This window comes from Rosa rugosa, chromosome 5 (genome assembly GCF_958449725.1).
Source record: "Rosa rugosa chromosome 5, drRosRugo1.1, whole genome shotgun sequence".
Taxonomy (NCBI): Eukaryota; Viridiplantae; Streptophyta; class Magnoliopsida; order Rosales; family Rosaceae; genus Rosa; species Rosa rugosa.
In genome coordinates, this window is record NC_084824.1 from 39809433 (window position 1) to 39814834 (window position 5402).

The window sequence follows — 5402 nt, forward strand, 5'->3', positions numbered from 1 at the left end:
GATATCGGTTCTGACGACGAGTTTCGGAAGATGCGTTATATGACGTGATCGGCTATGTAAGTGACATTTGGGGACGTGTGTAGTTGCTATTTGTCCGTGTGAATTTCGAGGGCGAAATTTTATAAGGAGGGGAGATTGTAACGTCCCGTATCTCAATTTACCTGTTTACTAGTCATTTGGACGGTAAACGACCTTTACTTTCACTTTTACTTTCGGTTTAGTGCTTTTAGTGGCCCTAAAAATTGACTTTTTGTTCGGGTCAAAATTTGAGAAAATGTTCTTCATGAAAGTTGTAGGGGACGTTAAACCGAGCGCGTACATATGTGGTACGTAAAAATCGGAGCTCGTATGCAAAAGTTATAAGCAAAAATGTGAAAATTACTGTTCATGGTAAGTAGTATATATTTGAATTTTTTCACTGTGGCCGGTAACTTTTTCTCTTTCTCTTTCTCTTCCCCCGCGTGTTCTCTCTCTCGTCCCCGAGCTCTTGCTCTCTCTCTCTCACCTCTGCAACTCCGGTTGCTTTCTCTTTCCGGCCACCAAAAAGCGTAAAACCGGTGGCTACGGACTCGTCTCGACCTCCTCTTGGTGCCTGCGGTGATGGCTCATGGCGGCTTGGCCGGAAAATGACGCATCGAGCTGTGGAAGTTTCACTGTAGCAGAAGTGGTCAACGCCAGTTTCTCCCGATTCCGGCCACCTCCGGCGACGAACCATAATCATTTGGAAGCGCCTTGCGATGTAGATGATGCTCCCCAAATATTTTGCAGCGATTTGAAGCGTGGAGGAAGAATTGAAGGTTTGAAATTCTTGCACTATTCACGGTTTCGGGTTCAATGTTTACCTTAATTGTTGAACTAGTTCTAGACGTTTTCTGGCTTAGTGGTAGTTGAATAAAACGTTGGGTCCGTTGAGTAGGTGCTGCTGCCAAAGTTTGGTGGCCAACGGAGCTGGTGGCGGTGGCGGCGGCGCCGCCACTGTGGGCGGCGGTAGCGGCTGCTAGGGTAGCTTTTTAATTTCTTTTTCTGGCTAGTTAAATTCTATAATTATCATAGAGCTTGTATGTGAAGTTTGGTGAATTTTGGAGGAGTTTGGAATTGTTTGTGAATTTCCGAAGTTTGAAGTTTTGTGATGGAATTGTGGGAAATCCGGCCGTTGGATTTCCCTCGTTTTCATTGTGGAATATGTAGATTGAGGAATTGGTGTTGTGGAAGAGATTTGGGTGGAATTTGAGAAGTATTGGAGATAGAGATTTTCGGGTTTCGTTTAGGTTCGTATTTATTTTATTCGAATTGCCGTTTACGGAAATATAATTGTGTACAGGGCAATGTTGCGAGCTACGGCTAGATGAAGGAACTCGTTTGCGTGGTCGCCCATTAGTACTGTGAGTGGACTTTTATTTTCAAATAAGTGATGCATGCATTTATTTATTAAAGTATGCTTTATTTAATTAACATATTATTTTCCGAGCATATGAATTGATTTTGGAATTTGATTTCAATTTATCTCGTGGATTTGCTTTCAATAAGGATTTTCATGAAGTAATTATGATTTATACCGGTTGTGAATTTTGATTATTAATTTGTTATGCTCGGATTCGAATTTATAATTGATGTTGAATTTGGACGAATTATTTTTCCGAGGTGATTTCCGGAATTAATTATATTTCTATTCGTTGTTTTGAGATTTCTGGAAAGCTTTTCGAAATGGGATTTCGATGCAGTTATTTCTTATTTATCTATCGACTTTCGGTTTTGGCATTGGGAATGCCTTGTTGATGATCTAATTATTTTCTTAGCGTGTGGGACACGCTGTTGATTTATACGACGTTTTACGAGAATTTCCGGGTACGGTTGGGAATCGTACCCGTGTTTTCTTTATTCGTGGGACATGGGGAAGCCTTAAGGATTTATTGGATTTTATTAGTTTTTACCCGCCATACCTGGGTCGTCATATTTATTGCTAGCTAGCCTATTAGTACTCCTCCCTGCTTACTATGTGTTTGTGGGTGAGTAAGAGCAGAGCATGGGATGCTCCAGAGTGTGGGACACTCCGACCCGAGCCTGGGAGGCTCCCTTCTTTCGTATGGTGAAACTTCTTCCCCATATTTTATCGTTGCTTGACTAGCGGGGCTAGTCCGATTTTCACTGTAGCCAGCGGGGCTGGTCTTATCTTTTTGAGAAACGAGATTTCGGTTTTACGATATATTTTTCGAATGTTGTGACTAGCGAGGCTAGTCGGTTTATCGTTTTGGAATTCTTGGATTTAAAGCTAAATGTGTTTTTCTAATTGTTGCATGCATCGGTTTTTAATGAAATAAATGTGGAAAAGTATGAAATCCTTTTTCTTTTAAATTGTTTATTTTTGTCCACTCACGCTAACGTTTTTCGTCTACTTTCCCCTGGGCCTTTCGGTTTCTAATGCCCAGTTTGCAGGCGCTATTAGTTGAGGTCGGGCGTACATGGATCGAGGCATAGTTGACGAATAGCTTCCGCGCTTCTTTGTTTGGCTCTGATCTATTGTGGGTTACTATTTTGGGTAGTCCTCTTTAGGGGTGACTCGACCAGTTCTCGGTAGAGTTATCTCTAAGGTGGGCCCCGCAGGGCCACCTCGGATTTCAGGGTGAAATTCGGGGCGGGTCCTGTCATATATTTACAAACCACACTCCTTTGCTATAGAAATTTCTAATTTGCCCTTATCTTCTTTATTATCTTCCTCACTTCACTTCCCCCTTTTCCCTTTCTTCTCACCCCATGTCCCCTCCAACAGATTAAGCAACCCCTTTCTTCACTTTATCAGGTTATTGTACGTGACTTTAAACTTTCTACAAGTGGATGTGATAATTAAAGAGGAGTAGAGCATGTAGAACCATATGTGAAGAGGAGTATAGCACAGGTTTCCAATCAAAGCAACAGCATAGGGGACCAAACTCTCAGGTCGGAAGTTTTCAGTTTTGCAAATTGTGGACAGAGTGACAGACCCAACATTTTTTTGCATCTAAAGCTTATCTACAGCCACTTAAATCTACTATATAGCAGAAAACACAAACACCAAAAACCCAAAATGTCCAAGAATGAAAAAGATGAGATTTTTATTTGATTCACTTGTTTATTTCCATATTTTGAAACTAATGCGAAGTGGGTTTTGCAAAATCTATAAATTGAAGACATGCGAGGATAAGCGGTTTCAGGATTGATTGGTAAATCTTAACAAATTTTGAATTGAAATTTATATACATTTGGTTTTGTGCTCGGTGCTCAGACATTGACTATACATTTGGTTTTTACGATGGGTTTGGGTTTGGGTTTGGGTGGGATGTTTTTGGACCGACTGAGCGGAGCAGGCTTGCACGACCCATCGAGATCGTCTGAATCCATAATCGACTGGAACTGGTTCTAAACTTCTAATGCTACTGTGAACGGCGGGAACTGAAGGCAACATAGTCTGAGTGCTAATTGTGGAAATAAAAATGTTGAAATGATAGTGGGAGTGTGGCTTACAAAAAGGGGAGTGCCCAAATTTCACTCCCCATATCTAATTGGTTCAAGTCCTCAAAATTATGCTGCAAATGCAATAATTTGGAGCCAGACAGTTTGATGGGGTCATATACCTGTTGTTGAGTAAATCCCAAAAGAGCAGTATGGAACCCTCATACAACAGAATCCTTACAAAAAGTTACCTTACCGTTATGATCCGCAAAAGAAAATATTTTCTTTTTTCAATCGCAATAAGAAAACTCTTGTGCTTCTGAATCAGTTAATGAGCTTTTAGTAAATCGATATTGATTACTTCTCCATCCTCTTTAATCTTGAAAGCTTCATCAACTAGGTAGTCACATCCATAAAATATGCAGACTTCCAGAAACATTTTTGGAGAAAAATCCATCCATCTTTCTGACTCTGCCACTCTTTTAATCTCATAGTAATGACAACATCCGTTTTCGGAATTCCAACCATATATAATCTATAAAAAGAAAAAAAAGAAATGAAATTAAAAACTATTGAAAACTTCTTAACTTTCAATAAAATTTCAAATTTCATTATCAAAGGCAAATTTGTCAGGATTACATTCAAAAAAATTTCTAAATTAAATAAGAAAAAAAATGTACTTGCCCTTGAAACCCCAAATGCCATCAAGTCTGAATCGATAGTTGTTACAGCATTAATGTAGCCCATGTCCATTAGATATGCCAATTGTGCATCACCTTCACACGGGGAATGATACGCTAAAAACAATCGCGCAATTTAACCCTGCAAAATGTAGTTGTCAGTATAGAATAAGTACAGATCGTTCAAGCCGGGAATTGAGGGTACACCTGTAATTGCATAAACAAATAAAGAATTAATAAAAAATATGAATTATTATTTACAAAAAAATAAAACAAAGAATGAAGATATATACAAGTTAACATAAAGACGGGGGATTTTAGGATTATTACATCAAAAATTAAATAAATAAAATAAAGAAAATGTAAAAACACATATACAAGGGTGGAACGCAAGGAACAAAGATCAAAACCACATTCATATGCAAGAAATCCAATTACAATTCCTGTAGTTGATTTTCTATGTCATGAGAAAGAAGTTGACCATGTGAAACGTTAATAAGCAAACGATTTCCCATTTTTTTACTTTCCTTGAATAATTAATCTAAGTGAAAGCACCAAAATTAATCCTATTGAACATGCAATCATAGTCTAGAAAGCTAGCTACTCAAGAACACATTCAACGCATGAAGAACAAAGAAAGGATGTCAACCAAAGTGCACAACCTAGTATGAAAAAGTTCATCTATTTGCAATCCTCCTTAATTGATTTCGACTTTTGTCCAAAGCCTTTACTACTTATGAAATAGGTTCACAAAACTATTAGGTGAATTATTTACCTAAATCTAGCTCCAATTACATGCATATATCCTAAGTTGGCCACCAAAGAACACATACATATAAAAGTTTTCTATAATCCAAAATCAATCAAGCAATCTCACATAAGCAACATAGAAATCACAACTTTATTTCAAAATATATAAACGGGCTTTAAACTTTGCCCTTAACGTCATGTTAACTAGAATTCATAGCTCTACGAAATCAAAAAAAGAAAACAAAAGAAAGTATGAAATACACCGTGAAAGATGAATGACAAAGCCTTGAGACGAAGAACTTGAAGATCCTTGAAAGCAAGCAATCTTCTAGGGATGACACAAGGGTGGATGGCGGCTAGGATTTTGATGTATTGCATGATTTCTTCTCCTCCTTGGTTGAGACGCAGAGCTTCTGAAGACTAGAGAATGGAGAGAATTTTTTGTGTTTAGAATTATGGGAGAAGTGGTGTGTCAAACGTCCCAATGATGCTCCTATTTATAGGAGGATGGCAACTTGGTCACCAAGCCTTCAAAATTCTTCTTTT

At 38.4% G+C, this 5402-nt stretch overlaps 1 long non-coding RNA gene across 1 annotated transcript; it reads left to right on the plus strand.

Annotated features, from left to right (window-relative positions):
* The first annotated feature begins 453 nt into the window (after positions 1-453).
* On the plus strand, positions 454-3005 carry LOC133712921 (uncharacterized). The gene is made up of 3 exons (XR_009847662.1): positions 454-797; positions 1322-1382; positions 2427-3005. It is a non-coding gene; the product is annotated as an uncharacterized LOC133712921 (long non-coding RNA).
* Positions 3006-5402: the final 2397 nt, after the last annotated feature.